Consider the following 19,159-nt stretch of genomic DNA (forward strand, 5'->3'; position numbering starts at 1 on the left):
GAAGATCCCCTGGAGGAGGGCATGGCAACCCACTCCAGTATTCTTGCCTGGAGAATCTCCCTGGACAAAGGAGCCTGGAAGGCTATAGTCAATGGGGTTGCAAAGAGCCGGACACAATTGAGTGACTAAGCACACGCATGGTATTGCTGGGGAAGACTTGGTTACATTACTCAAGTAAGATAGGATATATAAAAGTGTGCCAACATTTTTTCAGGCTCAGAGATGTACAAACTTTTGTATAACAATTATTAATAGAGCTACCAACCCAGGGCCTCAGTTATCATTGTTCAGTCGCTAAGTCATGTCCAACTCTGCCACCCCATGGGCTGCAGCAGACCAGGCTTCCCTGTCCTTCACCATCTCCCAGAGTTTGTTCAAACTCATGTCCATTGAGTCACTAAGTAAAATAGTAGTTGAGGACCTTGGCCCAAGCTGCTTTTTAATTTAGTCACCATCCACATGTAGATACTCCAGGGTCAGCATCTAATTTTTGCTCCTGTGTGAGGTTGAAATGCAGATTAAATAACATTTTCTCACATGCAACATCACACATCTAGAAAATACACGAAGTTTTCTTGATCAGAGGCTGTAGGGTCACAGTCACAGAGAGTTGCCAAGATGGACTGGTAAGTGATCAGATCAATTCTCCTGGATACTTAAGAGTGGTCAGCTCTCTTTGGGCTTTTATTTTTTGTTTTATTTTTTTTTTTGAGTCCACTGGAATGATGGTTCAGCTCTTCATTGACAGAGTATGGAGACCAGCAAGGATTCAAAAGGAAATTTTTTTTGACAGGTTCTCGGTCAGCTCAAGCTATCATAACAAAATACCATAGACAGGGTGGCTTAAACAACAGAAATTTATTTTTCACAGTTTTGGAAGCTGGGAAGTCCAAGATAGAGGTGCTGGCCAATTTGGTTCCTGGTGAGAACTCTCTTTCAGATGTGCAGACGCCTTCCCACTACATCCTTATATGGCTTTTCCTCTAAAGGTTCATGGAAAGAAAGAGCTATCTGTGTTTCTTCCTCTTCTTCTAAAGTTTCCAGCCCTATCACACTACGGCCCCATCCTTATGGCATCATTTAACTTTTATCACCTCCTCAGAGGTCCTATCTTCAAATATATTCACATTAGGTAATTGATTAGGGCTTCTAATATGAATTTGGGGGTGACATCAACATTTAGCCCTTGACAAAGGGCATCATTAGTAGCAGTAGGATATTGATAACTGACACATATACAGCATTTTATGGTTTACAAAATAATCTTGCATCCAGTTATTTTTTAACTTCTCAACAGAAAGTATGGAGGAAAAGGATTACTACATCACACTGGCTGATGAAAACTCAGGATGTTTTTTTAAGAATGCAATTAAACCAGCCATCTTTTGGGTACTTTAAATATATATATATGTTAGATTTTTTATTTAAAAAAGAAATAATCACATTAAATATGAATATGAAACACATTCTAGCAAAGGACATGTGAAAAAGTCGAATGATCATTTTCTCCTCCTCTCTCTTGCTTTCTTTTTTCTCTCTCCCCTAGCCAACACTAACATCCAGTTTTCAATGCGATGCTCCATAATTTAGATGCAGTCCAGGGAGTCATGCCCCTGCTATTTCATCCAACCTCACAGGCACACATGGTCATCTGGAGCTGTGTAGGGTGGGGTCACACACAGTTACTTGGGCTTGGAGGTCTGGGCGAAATCTGTCCAGTCCCCGAGACCACACTCACAGGGGCAACAGAGCTCACTCGAAAAAGCGCTGCACTGGAATCTAGGCTGGTCTCCGTGGCAGACAAGAGATGAAGCCGTGGGCATTCGAGGTCAGCCTCTGGAATCTGCCCTGCCTCCTGCCCATACTCATGGGCTCCAGGCCCTACCTTGTACAGACTCTCGGCTTTTCTCATCTCCAGCCCAGCTCTTTGCTCTGCACCTAAGGGCTGGTCAGGGCCTCCCTGATTTTCTGGAGGAAGTCCTTGCAAAGTGAGTTTTCCAGAAGCTGGTCTTGAAACTTACCCTGAGAGAGAGGATCTCTGACATAGTCAGGGGGGACATTTTCCAGGCAGGATCGGACCTGTTTCCTAACTGCAGGCCTTCTCAGAGCCTTCAGTATACTGATGTGCTGATTTGCCATAAGAAAACCATTAGAGGGTGCGCTTCTCCTAGGCTCATAGTCGGGGACCCTCTTTGGAGCGTAGCACCTCTTCCCATCCTCGGGACTGGGGTCACTAGCACAGTCTGGGAAACGCTGTCCCGGCGAACCTGATCTGTGCTTTGAACTCCTCGTCCCTTTCCCGAGGGTCTGGCCCTCGACCTGTGTCCAGGTTTGCCCCAGTCCCCTATTCTTTCAAAATGACACAAGGTGCTCAGGTGCACTGGCCTTGCACTTGCGGATCTTGATATTCTGCCCGGCACCCAGGAAGCCTTTCAAGCAGGTGGGACTGGACTGTGCAGGAGAACAAGCAAGATCACAGAGTTCTGCCAGCAGATGGTCCCTGGGGTTTATAAGGACAGGTCTTATTAATGGGAAAAAAAAAGAAACAATTTGTTATGAACTTAACCAAATCCTTTGCTGCCCTGGCGCTGGCTCTCAGGAAGCTTATCTGACCTTGTCACTGAAGCAGAGGCGACTTCCAGGGCCTGAGCCGAGGCTGAGGCTGCTGATCACCAAGACTCTCCTTACCAATGATAATCACTAATCAGGAATTTTAGGGGCAGCTGGGGCGAGCACCAGTTTATCAGTGAAATTCACTGTGGAAAGTCTTGGGAACACTTCCATGTAGCGTAGAAACAAGCATACAGGTGTGTTCTCAATCATCGTCATCATTAAAGGAGACAGAGAGGGGGTGGCCGGGCTCCAAAGTCACCCCCTGAGCCACAGCTGCCCACTCACCACCTTGCTTAGGCCTCCCTCCCTGCCTCTTTGTATCTGAGTTGCATGGGACTTGGTTTAACCAATGGAAGACAGTGGGTCAGGCACTCTGCCAGCTCCAGACCAGTGTGTCAGTAAGCCCTGAAGACCCTGATCTGTGACGTGGGGCTCCTGGGCCTCCAGGTCCACATACAATATCTGCTGCCCTGTTGGAGGGATGCCAAGGAAAGGCTACATGGAGTGGATGCAGAGATGACCCTAGCCAAGCCAAGCCTTCCCAACCAAGGGGCCAGACAAGCAAAGAAGATGTTTGCTTTGTTCTGTTCCTGGCAGACATCACAGGGGACAGACTGAGCTGTCCCCACCATGCTCTGTCCAAGTTCCTGACCTTCAGAATCCTCAGAAATCATAAACATGGATGATTTCAGCCATGATGTTCTGGGGTAGTTTGTTAAGCGTGTGTGCATGCTAAGTCACTTCAGTCATGTCCAACTCTTTGTGACCCTGTGGACTGTAGCCCACCAGGCTCCTCTGTCCTTGGAATTTTCCAGGCAAGAATACTGGATTGAGTTACTATTTCCTCCTCCAGGGGATCTTCCTGACTCAGGGATTGAACCTGGATCACCTGAGTCTCCTACACTGGCAGCAGATTCTTTACCCTGCACCACCTGGGAAGCCAGGATTGTTAAGTTTGTTAAGCAGCAATGAATAACTAAAACAAAGAGGAAGTGGGGACCCTGGTTTGGAGTCAGGGTTCCAGAAAAACAGAAAGCACAGTTAGAGATGGAAGGAGGGATGAAGAACCAGTGACAGACCTGGAGGGTCACACATCATAAAGAAGATTCAGACTCAGCAAAGTGGGGTCCTCTGGCTCTGGCCACACCTGGGGTCCTGAGCAGGAAGAGAAGGGAGGGCAGGGTCTCCAATTCAGCCACAGGTGGTCTGAGAGTGGGGAGTTACAGTGGAGCAGGAATTGCCTGACAGGGAACCCCTATCCTCTAGCTAGCACAGCCACAGGGGCTCAGGGACCAAGGCCTTCCACATACACGCAGCACCACTGACCCACACCCCAGTCCTGTGTGGTGGGCAATATGACTGCCCCATTTCTGTCTTAAGACATGGAGGCTCAGATATTGACAGGGCAGAGGTCTGGTCAAGAGCTTCAGCTGGAGTCCTGGGTGGGCGCATGTGACCTGGTCCCTCATCCCCAGGAGATGGAACTGAGCCCACTTTTCAGCGCTTTTTCCCCTGGATGTGGGTGGGAGGTGCTTCTACTGAAAGGTCCCATGGGAAACTCAGCCTCCCTTTCTTTAAAAGAGCTCCCAAGGGTGGCGTGGATGTGACTCACCCCTGACTTCAGCTGAATGCTGGACCAGTTATCTGACCTCCTTGGACTTTTGTTTCCTCCTCAGTCAATGGAAGAAAAGCTATGACAAACCTAGACAGTGTATTAAAAAGCATAAACATCACTTTGCCGACAAAGATTTGTATAGTCAGAGCTATGGTTTTTACAGTAATCATGTATCGATGTGAGAGGTGGACCATAAAGAAGGCTGAGTTCCAAAGAATGGATGCTTTCAAACTGTGCTGCTGGAGAAGACTTTTGAGAGTCCCCTGTATAGCAAGGAGATCCAACCAGTCAATCATAAAGGAATTCAACCCTGAATATTCATTGGAAGGACTGATGCTGAAACTGAAATTCCAATACTTTGGTCCCCTGATGCGAAGAACTGACTCATTGGGAAAGACCCTGATGTCTGGCTGGTAAAGGTTGAAGGCGGGAGGAGAAGGGGATGACAGAGGCTGGGTGGCATCACTGACTCAGTGCACATGAGTTTGAGCTCTGGGAGATGGTGAAGGACAGGGAAGCCTGGCGTGCTGCATTCCATGGGGTCAGAGTCAGACACGTACAACTTAGTGGCTGAACAACAGTCAGTGCAGATGGTCATAGTACTTACCTCTGTACTCTGTGGTTTCAAGGATGAATTCAGTTACCTTCTGTAAAATACTTGGAGCATTGCCTGGGCATAGTCAAGGTTTTTTATTTGTTAAGTAGGTAACAACTGAGATTCCTAGGCAGCTGCCGTAGTCTACATGCCTCCAGGTGTGGCTTCTTCCTACAGGAACCAAGCCCTCCATGGGGCATTTGCTCTTTATCAGGGTGAGACAGGGACCCCTACAGGGAGTATGAAGAGGGTGTGGTGAGGTTTCCCCAAATCCTCCTGCCCTCAGGGGTCCTCTTGGGTCCTGCACAGTGTGTGGGGTGCCCCGAGTCCAGGGAAAGGCTCACAGTGAAAAGGGGGGGAAAGAGGAAAAAAGCTGAAACCAAGGGGAAGCCTGCTCCATGAAGCTCATCCCGGTCCTGCTTGTTAATGTAAAGTGGACGATACCACTAGCTCCTGGAAGCTAGTGTACAGTTGGGCCCTGGTGGTCTTTGCTGTGAATGAGGTTTGAGAGCCCAGGACAAACCTCCAGCCCCACTTTCGATGGAAGGTGGGGGAGCTAGAAGGCATTTTCACCGATGTCATTTTCATCACAAAAATAATGCTACATACGATGGGTGGCTTCTCTGTGAAGTCTCAAATCCACAAGAACGTGACAAGCATGAGATAGCAAAGTGTATTAAGCACAGAACACGAGCAACTCTGTTGAAGTATTTCATATGCTTTCTCACCTTTCTTCCCCACAATAATCCTCCCAGGTAGAGACTGTTACTATCCAGTTTTTACAAATGAGGAACCCAAAACTTAGGATAAGTAACTGGCTCAAGATCTTGAAGCTAACCTCCCTCAGAGCTAGTACTCAAATCCACTTTGAGGCTGGTACTCTTACCCACTGTGACATGATTATTGGTGATATAAATAATACTAATATCAATACTTTAAAATGACTGTTTTTAGGAATGCATTTCCATATCGCTTGGAAGTGCTGCCCGTCACTCAGTGTTGGTGCATTTGGCTGTGGTTAGGACTAGGGTGCAGGAAACAAAGGGTCCTTGGTCACAAATGCAGGCTGTCCCCTCAGGCTCTCTGGGGAACTGAGCCCCTGCTGGGTCCCACTTACACCATCCATCCCCACACCTCTGCAAATAGAAATCACTGCCCCTTTTACAGATGAGAAAACTAACAAAAGTTCACCAGCCAGGAAGGGGGACCTGGGACAGGAATGCAGGATGCCTGACTCCCAAGCCTACCTTGGTTACCCATGGGGAGGGGTGGAGGGGAGGCAACTATTCCTAGAGGTTTGGATGACCCAAAATATTTAAAGTGTTGGCCCTTCAAAGGGGTGAAGTGTGAGAGGGCAAGGGATCAGCCAACTGGCCTCTTTTAGTCTGTATGTACCAGATGTACTAGAGAAACCAAGGCAGCTTAGCAGACACTAACAATGAACACATTCCTTCATTTTTATTATCCAGTGCCTGTTCCATGCCAGGGTGTTGGTTAATAACCATTCTTATCATGATTAATACCTCTAGCACACCTACAACGTGAATATTTGTTTATCCCCTTTTTACAGCCAAAGAGACTGATGTGCAGAGAGATAACATGACCACATCTGTCCCACTCCACACTTGTGTTCTTTCCACTCTGGGTGTTAGGGATAAGAAGAGATGGATAACTCCTCACAACTCTCTGCATTATAAAATTGTCTTCTTATTTTTCAGGTAATGAAAGTGAGGCTCAGGAAGGTTTATGGCTCCCTGAAAGTTCCTGGATGTGATGTGAAGGTTTTAGGATTTGAATCTAAAACATTTCCTTTGCATTATCCCCATCAAGAGCAGGAACCCTAGGATACTATACTTCAACATTCTATGCTTCAGTGTGGCCTACATAGGAGAACAGAGCTTCATATCCAGTGATTCCTCTGTTAGGTATCAGTTCAGTTCAGTTCAGTCACTCAGTCATGTCTTATTCTTTGCGACCCCATGGAGTGCAGCATGCCAGGCTTCCCTGTCCATCACCAACTCCTGGAGCTTACTCAAACTCATGTCCACTGAGTCTGTGATGCCATCCAACCATCTCATCCTCTGTCGTCCCCTTCTCCTCCCCCCTTCAGTCTTTCCCAGCATCAGAGTCTTTTCAAATGAGTCAGCTCTTTGCATCAGGTGACCAAAGTATTGGAGTTTCAGCTTCAACATCAGTCCTTCCAGTGAACACTCAGGACTGATCTCCTTTAGGATGGACTGGTTGGATCTCCTTGCAATCATACCCAAAGAAAACAAAAACACTAATTTGAAAATATTCATGGACCCCAAACTTCACAGCAGCATTATTTACAGTCATCAGGATATGGAAGCAACTTAAGCGCTCATCAACAGATGAATGGATAAAGATGATGGGGAATATTTACCTGATGGAATATTAGTCATAAAAATGAATGAAGTCCTGCCATTTGCAACAGTGTGAGTGGACTTATGAAGGAATTATGCTTAGTGAAACAAGTCAAAGGCAAATACTCCATTATCGCTTATATGTGAAATCTAAAAAATGAAACATACAAAAGTATATACAAGACAAAAACAGACTTGCAGGTACCGAGAACAAACTAGTTGATACTAGTGGGGAGAGGGGAGTTGGAGGGACAAGCTAGGGGTTCTGGATTAAGAGGTATAAACTACTCTGTAAAGTAAACAAGACATCAGGATATACTGTACTGCACAGGAATATGGCCAATATGTTGTAAGAAGTTTACATGGAGAATAATCTATAAAAATATTAAATTACCGTGTTGTACACTTGAAACTAATGTAATATTGTAAATCACTTCAGTTGTTAAGAAAACATTTGAGCGAGTGATCCTAGCAGTGCAAAGCTTCCCTCTTCTCCACCACCAACCCCTGGAGCTTTGTTTCCTCCCACTCACAGTATTTCTGGGTCTGTTTCTTTCTGTACATGACCTTTCCCCCAATAGGATGCCTTTTGTCACTCTCCAATGGCCTATTCACAGCATCTTTCAACCTCTTTTGTTCTTTTCTGGCTTTGAGAACATCTATGTGTCACTCAGCCAAAAATTTTGCTATCTAATTCATCTTCTGTCTTGCAAGAAAGCCAAATGGGGATGAGATACAATTATTTGTCAATTTTCAGCCAGCCCATATGTCTCCCACTGTGAGAGTTTGGTTCTCCTCGTGAGCCATTTTTGTTTTTAGTGGAATTGCATCCTGGGATCGTGACCTGGTTTAACATCCTAAAGAACAAGCTTAATACATCTTTTCTCTCTCGATGCACTTTAGCCAAAATCTTTAAACCCCTTCTGTAGCTAACGTCTGAGCTGCCACAGCTGCCATGACCAAGAGTGATACTGGTTTGTCCTCAGTTAACAGAAGTGGAATAGCCCTGCGATGCACTGATATCAGCTTCAGCTCTTCTGTGAGGAGGGAAACTGAGATGGTTCCCCTCACCACGGTGAGCAAGGGTGGACACACAAAGAAAGGTCTGGGGTACACCTCGGACCCTGGGACAAATGTTTTTTTACAAGGTCCAAGGATTGAATTCAGGCATTCTAAGAATATGAATGGGGAAAAAAATTATACCTTCATTTTCATTCATCTCTCATTGAAATTTAGCATTTCTTTTGATTATGAAAGCAAGCAACAAGCCAGAGTGGTATAAATAGTAGATATCAAAATATCATGCACACCCACCACTGCTTCAGACTTATGGAAGATATCATGTCTATTCCAGATATCATGCTGGGTTATTAAATTCATGAAAACAATGCACATATAATATTAGATCTCAAATTGAGGGATTAAAAATTATATATATATATTTCCACATATACAGATATAGGTGGTGGTGGTTTAGTCGCTGAGTCATGTCTGACTCTTGTGACCCCATGGACTGTGAACATACCAGGCTCCTCTGTCCAATATATAGGTGCATAGATATAATATTTAAGTATAATAAAACATTAATTATGTTTTACTTTTTGTAATCCTAGTGTTTTGTTTTGTGCATTAAGAATCTTTGCTCTGAGAGGGGATCCTCAGGCTTCATCAGACCACTAAAGGACCCATGGCATAACAATGGTTAATATCTGCTGCTCTAAGAGAAGGCTGGGGTTTCTTATACCCTCTTCCCAACAGGAGGAGGGAAAAAAGGAGGAAAGAAAGGAGAAGGAGTGTGTGAGGACGGGAAATGACACCAAAAGAACCCAGCAGACTAAGACAGATGAAACATAGCTTTCCAAAACTGTTCCACGAATATGGCACATAAGACTGAGTGAAGCAGAGATTTAAAGTAAAGAATCTGACAACAAATCTTGAAACCCTCTACACTCAAATATCTGCTGCAAGATAAACACTGACAAGCTTGAAGAATGGCCCCCACAAAGGATCCCAGTAGCCCTACTTCCAACCCAAGGACGCTACAGGACAGCAGCCTCAGTCAGAACCTGCGAAGGCCGAGGCCAGGATGAGTTCTGGGCCTCATTGGATCCTACATGCAATGACAGAACCCAAATGCCCTGAAGCAGTGGAGAAAGGAATCGGGGGCTGAGACTCTGGATCACTCTTGGGCTCCAGCCCAGGACGTTCATGGCAGAGGTGGAGTCACCCAGTGACCTTCCCTTGGGAGCTGGCACCCCACTGAGGCAGCCTAGAGGAAAGCACACCAGTGGACTCTGAGTCACAGTGGCTGTTGGGTCAGCCCACACCCACTCAGACTCCCCCTTTGGTTATTACATCAGATCAGATACAGTCTTTCAACGCTGACTCAGCTGAGGGGTCCAGCACCCCTATTCCCCACTTTCTAGCATCTTCTTCACCCCTCTCACCAAGGGGAGGAGAAGGAGGGGGGTCTTATCAGAGACAGGGCTCCCCCAGAAGCCAACCCTAAGATCAGGTGTAGGCTAGAGGAGTGGGGAGGACGACAGGGAAGGGAAGGTAGCCAAACAGGACTGTGTAATCAACCCAGTTACCTCTGGAGCGAGCAGGGCTTAATCGCACTGGGGAGCTCTGGGAGCTGGTGAAACACACACCAGCCTAGGAATGCGAGTGCTGACATTTAGAAGTCAGCTGCAAAGTGCCAAAGAGAGACAGGCAAGAGGATATCCCGGAGCATGAGCACCAGTGCTTAGAGCTAAGGTTTCTTGAATTTTTATTAGATACCCCGTGCTCTGCTAAATGCTCTACAAGCTTTGTTTTCATCATTACAGTGGTAGTGGTGGTAGTTTAGTTACTAAGCTGTGTCTGACTCTTGCAACCCCATGGGCTGTAGCCCGCCAGGCTCCTCTTTCCATGGAATTTTCCAGGCAAGAATATTGGAATGGGCTGCAGTTTCCTTCTCCAGAGGATCTTCCCCTGCAGGGGAAAGATCTCACATGCAGGGGTCAACCCCACATCTCCTGCATTGCAGGCAGATTCTTTTAACACTGAGCCACCAGGGAAGCCCCTGGAACTCATTTTGGTAGCTCTTTTTTACAGAGGAAGAAATAGAGCCTCTGTCTCTCTCTGCGATCAAACCAATAGAAGGCAAAACTAAGAAGTGATCAAGGCTTGTCTGGTTTGAATACAGCTCCTTTATTTTTCTCTGAAACTGTACTTTCTCTAAGATCTCAGAGGCCCTGGTGCAGGGCTGGCTTCATGGATATGTAACCCACATGTTGACACAGGATACCAGGTTCAAAAGGGCCCCAAGCTTGTTTCAAAGCTTTGCAATTTCACCGTCTTGAAACCCACGAACTTTTGAAGGAAGGGTCTTGTATTTCCATTCTGCGTTGGATGGCAAATTATATAGCGGGTGCTGACTCAGGGCCTTGCCTAGCTAATTCTAATTTACCTAAGAAATGCCTCTCAAACTCTCAGTCACTTAAAATCTGACCAACTCTACAGAATTAACAGAAAAATTCCTGCCACACGGATAATAATTTTCCTCCCCAAAGTTACATGAGAATTAGCAAGTGATAATGGCTTAACAGCACATTCCCAGCAACAAAGACAGGCCAAATTATTCTCAACAGCCCCGGCTGTTACTTTAATCTTCTCACTTCTTCCCCGTGTCAGAGCACAGCAGTTAATGACCTGCAATAAATCCTAGAAACTGCGACTGGAAAGCCACGGAGGCCCAGCGAGGAAGCAGATCTATATTTTTTTGAGAGGTGGTATCTAGGTTACCTGGGCGCAGCCAGGACTCCTAGATATTAAGGCTGTTTCTCTTTCAAGACCCATCTCAACATCTCTACTGTTTCACCCAGGGACTTGTATTTTTCCTTTTAATCACCTGTACCTATCCTCATGGGCTTCCCTGGTGGTTCAGATAGTAAAAAGAAAATCCATCTGTAATGCAGAAGACCCAGGTTCGATCCCTGGGACACGACTAAGCGACTAAGCACCTATCCTTATGTCTGACCTTTCCAGACGACTTTGCTCTTTAAAGTTCAATGGCTGGATTATCAGACACAGGTGATTTCAGCTGTGGTTTCAGAGGGAAACGACCCCAAAACCAGACAAGTCACATGCTGAGGTTCCCCAAGTCACGTGCTGGGGCTGCAGCCATTGTCCTGGGGCACCGGGAAGCCCCTCCCCCACCCACACACCTATATGCATGTGGTCCCAGAAGGATTTCATGAGGCCACCGATGCTGCATACACACCTTTTGCTGTTGTTGTTGTTCAGTCCCTCAGTCATGTCCAACTGTTTGCGACCCTATGGACTATAGCCCACTAGGCTCCTCTATCCATGGAATTCTCCAGGGGCTCTTCCTGACCCAGGGATTGAACCCAGGTCTCCTGCCTTGCAGGCAGCTTCTTTACCATCTGAGCCACCAGTGAAGAAGCAGTGCCCCATTCAGCTAAATCTTCTCCATTTGGATGGTTCCATGTGACACAAACTAAGGTTGAATCACTCTCCAGGCTGCCTGGGAAAGTGTTTAAACAAACTGTTTTCCTCTCTGGCAGCATCCCTGGAGAGCACCTAAGGGAATTCCTAAGGGAATGAACATCGGCAAGTCCTTAACCTCAGCTCAGAAAACTTTTTCTCGACTTACTCAGTCAAAACCTGACCTGAACTTAACTGAAGCTAAATATTGTCTTTATCCCTTTTAAGACGAACATTACCCCTTTCGCAGGAGAAACATAAACGCGTTTGACCACAGGAAACTATTCCAAACCTACTGGAGCTGTTACATGATATAGAATAGATGCACCATAATCTTTCCAAAATCTGAAAAATGCTAAATTCCACAGCACGTTTGTTCCCTGGGGTTTTGGCTGAGCGTCCCATCCCTAACATCACAGGAGGGCGTGGAGCCTGGCAGCCTCTCTTCCAAGAAGCTGGGAAACTGAAGAAGGGGCGAGATACACTGCTGGTTCAAAACCCGGGGAGTCCGGGACTGAAATCCCAAACTGGCCCCTAGGCAAGGGGAGGCCAAAGAAACAGGCAACCCACCCCGGACTGGGTTTAGCAAGCAAGAGAACTACGTTTAGTAAGCAAGAGAACATACATACCAGGCCGGTCTTGGGCACCTCGAGATGAGTAGATCTCTGCCGCTGACGCCAGCATCTTAAGTGCACAGAGCGGCCTTCCCTGGGCTCAGTCACACCTTCAGCCCAGATGGTCTTAACCACCTGTGTCCTTCAAGCCTGTGTCCTTCAAAATGGCTCTGGGACAGACTGGCAGGCAGGACTATGTTCCAAGGACCAGGACGAGGTGAAGAGCCCGGGTCCAGCTCAAAGGTCAACCAACCATCAATCCTCTCCAGGACCTCCAACAGAGAACCAGTCTGCAATGCAGGGGGGATTCTCACTGGTTGGGGGAGGCCGAGGAGGGGGTGCTTTTTCATGGAGGAGATATAACTGGCCTAGAAGGTAGCCTGGGGAGGCAAAGCCTTCCTGGAGGTGCAAAGGCACAGAGGCTCCAAGTTGTAGCGGACAGGTGGAATCAGGGAGCCAAAGGCCTTGAGGGGAACAGAAAACAGGCTGGAAAAGTCACTTAGGGAAATGCCTGGAGTCCTCACTGATGCGAAGCTTGGTGACGCTGCTGGCGACTGTTTTCAAGAAGTTAAGTCCTGGCCAAGCTGTAAAGAGCCCAGAGAGGGTGACTAGCTGGGCGCCCCCTCTCCCCTCCAGGGACCCAGCTTAGAAGATGATGAAGGCAGAGGCTGGTGGTGTCTAGTCGGGAGGAGCTAAGGCTGCAGTGAGACCTTGAAGGTGGAAGGCAAAGGGGCCCAGGAAACATGGAGAAACCCATTCTCAGGAGCCTCCCACATGAGCTGGAGGAGCCAGGAGCCCCCAAAGAGCCCAAGGCGGGGGCCTCATCTCCTGCCATTCGCCATCAACACTGGTGCTTATGCCGTGACTCCCCTGCTCAGCCAGGCCCTCAGCAAAGCTCTTCTTGTGTAGTTCACTTATCCGTGCAGGCTTCATTATTTAAATCACAATTAATCCCCATGTGTGGGCACTTGCCTGAGAAGTCTGTTTAATTACCTCCCTTAAACTCCCTGGAGGCACATAGCCTGGTCTGCTTATTGATCACCCAGCTCCCCCCGTTTACCCCTCAGAGCCCACAGCTGGAGCTGCTCCAGAGAACTGGTCAAGAGCAAATGCCAAGGGTCAGCATGCTCCTCCTTCTCATGTCCAGGTGGCCTCATGGTGGAGAACAGGGCTCAGGACAGTCCTCTGTTAGGACAGCATCCCAGGCCCCCACCGAGCCATATCCAGGTGCCAACCCCGCTGGAGGGCAATTTCATCCCTTCCCACTAGCCAGACACACAGTTCTCTCTGCATCTGTCTGTCTCAAGCAGTTGCCCCTCCCTAACACGCTGCCTACCCTGTGCCCATCCCAATCTCCCGTCTTCCAGGGCCTCGTTCAAGCCCCACTTTCTCTATAGCACATTTCCTGCCCAGATTCCTTCTTCTCACTGTGATGACACCAGGGCCATGCTCAACACCTGAACAATTGGTTGGGCCAATCTCAGCCAGCAAAACTGACCCTGCCTCCTCTGAGCTCTAGTTGTAGACTAAATTTTGTGTGTCCACTCCCCACCCTCAAATCACCAATCTGATGGTATTTGGAAGTGGGCGGGAACTTTGGGAGGTAATTTAGGTCACGGAGGTGCAGCCTTTATGCATGAAATCAGTGCCTTCATAAAAGTGACCTCAGCTCATTACTCCTCTTTCTGCCATGTGAAGATATGAGATGTCAGCCTGCAACCTGGCAGAGGGCCTCACCGGAACCTGGCCTTGCTGCTACCCTGATCACAGACTTCCAGCCTCCAGAACAGTCAGAAACAAATGTCTGTTGTGTATAAGCCACCCAGTATCACACTCTGTTATTGCAGCTTCAATTGCCTAAGTCTGTCTCTCTCTTCTTCTCTCACCCATCACACAAACATACAAGCACACACACACCCCAAGGTCCAAGAAGAGAATCTCATGAGGGATCAATTTGAAATGATCCACTCCAGTATTCTGGCCTGGAGAATTCCATGGAGTATAGTCCAAGGGGTTGCAATGAGTCTGACACATTGAGTCTGAGCGATTTTCACTTTCCCTTTTTCAGAAACAAGAAGCACCCCCGATGGAAAGGTTCTTGCTTTGGATGGAGAGACACCTTGGCAAAGCAGACAGATGGAGGTGTGAATAGTCTATGTACTGCTGGTTCCAATCTTTTTTTTTTTTTTTTTTACTTTATTTTACTTTTACAATACTGTATTGGTTTTGCCATACAGTGACATGAATCCGCCACGGGTGTACATGAGTTCCCAATCCTGAACCACCCCCCACCTCCCACCCCATATCATCTCTCTGGATCATCCCCGTGCACCAGCCCCAAGCATCCTGTATCCTGCATCAACATAGACTGGCGATTTGTTTCTTACATGATAGTATACATGTTTCAGTGCCATTCTCCCAAATCATCCCACCCTCTCCCTCTCCCTCAGAGTCCAAAAGTCCGTTCTACACATCTGTGTCTCTTTGCTGTCTCACATACAGGGTTATCATTACCATCTTTCTAAATTCCATATATATGTGTTAGTATACTGTATTGGTGTTTTTCTTTCTGGCTTACTTCACTCTGTATAATCGGCTCCAGTTTCATCCACCTCATTAGAACTGATTCAAATGTATTCTTTTTAATGGCTGAGTAATACTCCATTGTGTATATGTACCACCGCTTTCTTATCCATTCATCTGCTGATGGACATCTAGGTTGCTTCCATGTCCTGGCTATTATAAACAGTGCTGCAATGAACATTGGGGTACATGTGTCCTTTCAATTCTGGTTTCTTCAGTGTGTATGCCCAGCAGTGGGATTGCTGGGTCATATGGCAGTTAGGAATCTCCACACTGTTTTCCATAGTGGCTGTACTAGTTTGCATTCCCACCAACAGTGTAAGAGGGTTCCCTTTCTCCACACCCTCTCCAGCATTTATTGCTTGCAGACTTTTGGATAGCAGCCATTCTGACTGGTGTGAAATGGTACCAATCTTAAAATGGGGCTCAGAACTGAGTCACTTTCTCTCTTCCGTGTAAGCCTCTCTGTCTCAAATGCACACTGACGCCACTTTAAATCACTGGCTTCTTGATGGCTTTTCTATCTACCCCTTTTCTAATAGTCTATTTAAAGCTGGAAGATGAACCTCATTTTTGTCAATATGTAATTGGAGAGAATTTGCATGATCCACGAGGTAGCAAGTGGGTCCTGAATTATGTATGATCCCCTCTAATAGGCCAGAGCTTGTTTGGAAAGTGTGATCTTATAAACTACTAGGTTTGCTTTTTATGGCAAATTGAACACCATTCCCCTTTCTTGCTTTACATATTCTCCTAATTAGGGGAGATAAAATAGACTTTTGACCTGAAAAAAAGTGATTTCTTTCCAAGAGCCCACATTTGTATGGAAAATTAAGCTCATTTCAGTCAGCTGCACCCTCTAATTTAGAGCTGTTGTCAGCATAAAGTAGCATCATAAAAGATTTCCCCATCAGGAGCTCTTACGCAATCAAGACCTTAAGGTGACATTCTCAAGTTCAGGAAGGACAGTGGGGCTTGCTCCTCCAGTGGCCTCAGAAAGTCTGGTGTGAGACTTGCGTTTCCCTAAGGGTGATTTAACTTGTGTCTGTATTTTGCTTATCTGTTCCTCGGGAGGCAGAGCACTTGACGTTAATAATAATTGCTCCTCCTCCTTGAACCTGACGGTGCTCCAGGCAAGGGAGCCGGCTGCTTTTGAGACTCAGTCCTGGACTTAGGCTCCTTGGTGGCACCTGGTCCTTCAGCAGCGATGAAGCAGCTGTCCTAGGGGTCCCTGGGGAGCCTGAGTGGTAGTGGTCCTTCCCGTCCTTCCTTATGGGTATACAAAGGGGCAAGAAGTAGGGGAACAGTTTGGGGGGAGAGTGTGATGAGATGTGAGTCTTCCCAGGGTGGGGGGTGGTGGTAGAGGGAATATAACCAAGCAGGACCCTACGAGGCCTTTCCAGAGTAGACCCCCACCCATGTTCTCTGCCTGCCTTTCGTCTGTAGCAAAAACTTTAGTCAAAGAATAAATGTAATCAGAGAAATGAGGAAGTGCAGAAAGAAAAGAAAACAGTCAAGCAGGACAAAATACTCATAGTTCAGTTACTAAACAAAGTCAAGGACGTTTAGTTCTTCCTCAGGGACTGTAGATAATATTCTGAGCCATGTCCTGTGAGATGTTTTGCAGATATGAAAACCGCACCAGGTGGAACAAGTTTACTGTACGCTGTCCACGAGCACGTGGACCATAGGCCGGTTGGAACCAGAAGGTTGATGATGCTGACTCTTGATTACCTCACCACCAACCAATCAGAAGACTGTCCACGAGTTGATCACGCCCTGCTCCGTGAACACTGACTCCTCACTACCCCCTCTAGGGAGGGACACAGTTTTGAGGGCATTAACCTGCCATGGTCTCCTTTGCCTGGCAAAGTAATAAATCTATTTCTTTCTATTACATCACCCAAAATTCTGTCTCTGAGATTTAACCCGGCACCAAAGCACAGAGGCTGAATTTCAGCAACAGGAAGTCTGTAATTATTCAGAAAGTATCAAAGCACTGTGATCCTGGGTAATGGATTCCCTGATTTCTGCTCTCACTCCAAGTGGGGAGAAACTCTTCTTTCAGTCTTTAAAACCCCCTCCCATCGCTATAGGCGGTAGATAGACACTGACTCTGTAAAGAGGCCATACACACAGACTGTGGGTTCAAGGGAGAAAGCACCAGAATCAAACAGCCATTCTCAGGGTGAAACAGCAACAATTCCATCCCTTCTGGGACCCATAACAAGAGCCTGAAGTGGGAAGCGGACCGTCTAAAAGCAGTGGGTTAGGTCCACAGCGAGGATGATCCCACCTCCCTCTGCCCTGTAGCTGCCTTACTTGGCCTCCTCTCCAGCCAGCTAGTCCTCTGAGAGTGCAGCTGCCGGTGGAGTGTCCTGTCCCCTGAGATGGACCTCCTAGGCACCCATAGACGTCAACCCCAACAAGACAGTCACGTCAGAGCACAGAGAGACAGACTGAGGGTGGCAAATTGACTGGAAGGGCCACACGTTCGATGCTTTGGACTTCTGGGCCATTTGGTCTCTGCTGCAACTGCTCAATTGACTGTAGCATGAACGCAACCACAGATGATAAGCCATCAGTGTGACTGCGTGCCAAGAAAACTTTGTTTATAAAAAGAGGCAGTGGGCCGGATTTGGCCCACAATCTGCCACCCCTGGACTGTGGTAGACCCACCCTGCACATCGCAAGCCTAACCTACGTGGAGTACATCCGTGATCCAGAGAGTTGCTTATGGGATAAGATACACCTGCTTGTCTTTCTGTGCCTCTCAAGACCTTACTCCTAATTATCTGCTAATAACTCCTGTGAATTAGAACTTGCACCTCCCCCAGTCAAACAACTCTTGTGCAAAAAAGTCCATCGTATATTGAGCAGAACCAAGATGTGTGAGACGAATGCACAGCTTCTTAGAACGTAGCTCTGGCTCAGTGATACCCTGCAATTTACAATTCCAAGCAGAAAAACTTCTTTGAAGAAAATATCTACATCCAGTTTCAGGGCTCCTTTAGTTTTCTCCAAGAGCAATGGGAGGAGGGTCTTTATGTAACTAACAAGCCTCAGGGGATTTCTCTTAGGACCAAAAGCATCATCTTTGTCCAAGGAAATAAACTTTTCTCCCCTGAGAGGAGAAGCATGCTCACAGCTATTCACCAAGATTCCAGAATAAGTCTTAGGGCCCAGAATAAGTCTGCAACCACCAACAACACTGCCCGCAACACATGATAACCCAGCATCACAACTTGACAAGTGCAAGCAATGAAGGGCAGAACCCTGGGGCAGGGCACAGGCTGGAGCTCTGACTCAGATTTGGAACTGGAGGAGGTCACATCTGGGCAGAGATTGGAGGGTGGGTGGCAGTCAGGAGAAGGGAGAGAGAAGAAAAGAAAAGTTCAGGCAGAGGAAACAGCAACTGCTGCTGCTCCCCTCGGAGCAAAGAGCCCAGAGCTTTCTAGAATTTGAAAGAGTTTCAGTGAGATTTGAGGGAGGAGCGCAAGGTTGGTTCCAGAGAGGTAATGAGGGTCCAGATGATGAAAGATGGGGAAGGTCGACTTAGGACGTTTGGAAAGGAGTCCATGAAGCATTTTAGGCAGAAGTGGGATGTAATCCGTTTTGCCTTTGTCAAGTGCAGTGATTAAGTTGGGACTTCCCTGGTGGTCCAGTGGTTAAGACTTTGCCTTCCAAGGCAGGGGTGTGGGTTCAATCCACACCCCTGGAGCTAAGGGTCAGGGAGCCAAGATTCCACATGCCTCAAGGCCAAACAACCAAAATGTGGAACAAAACAATATTGTAACAAATTGAATAAAGACTTGAAAAATGGTCAACATTTTAAAAAAAAATCTTAAAAAGAAAAAAAAGAGTCATGATTAGAACTCATGGAGCATTTATCTCTGCACCAGGACCTGGGCTCTGCACTTTCCAAGCACCACCCCATTCATCCTTGGGTGTAATAGCAAAGAGAGAGGGACCTCGAAGCAGACCCCCCAGGCCACACACCTGAGAGGGAAACCCAGGCTCCTAATTCTCCTCTGGGCTCAGACGTCAGAACTGAGCCCACAGACCTTTTGTATCTTCAACACGATATGAACTACACAGACCAAAAGCCGGAAAAGACAATAATGGATATTAAGGAGATGCTCATTTCATGGCTAATTTCTCCAGACTCAGAATGTATCACTTTTGTGCAGTCGCTGAAATGGACTCAGTCAAATAATAAAGAGCACTTAGAAGCTATGAAGAAGAAAGAGGGGGATAATTAAGCCAG

The 19,159-nt window shown here is 46.9% G+C and overlaps 1 long non-coding RNA gene across 2 annotated transcripts; it reads right to left on the bottom strand.

The window, feature by feature from the left end:
* Positions 1 to 843: 843 nt before the first annotated feature.
* LOC121818947 (uncharacterized) lies at positions 844 to 13,221 on the bottom strand. Of its 2 annotated transcripts, none has more exons than XR_006059015.2 (2): positions 12,325 to 13,221; positions 844 to 2,500 (listed from the first exon to the last, which is right to left on the bottom strand). It is a non-coding gene; the product is annotated as an uncharacterized LOC121818947 (long non-coding RNA). The 2 variants fall into 2 exon arrangements; XR_006059014.2 differs by having other exon boundaries at positions 844 to 2,521.
* Positions 13,222 to 19,159: the final 5,938 nt, after the last annotated feature.

The sequence above is a fragment of the Ovis aries genome, chromosome 3, assembly GCF_016772045.2.
Source record: "Ovis aries strain OAR_USU_Benz2616 breed Rambouillet chromosome 3, ARS-UI_Ramb_v3.0, whole genome shotgun sequence".
NCBI classification, from domain to species: domain Eukaryota; kingdom Metazoa; phylum Chordata; class Mammalia; order Artiodactyla; family Bovidae; genus Ovis; species Ovis aries.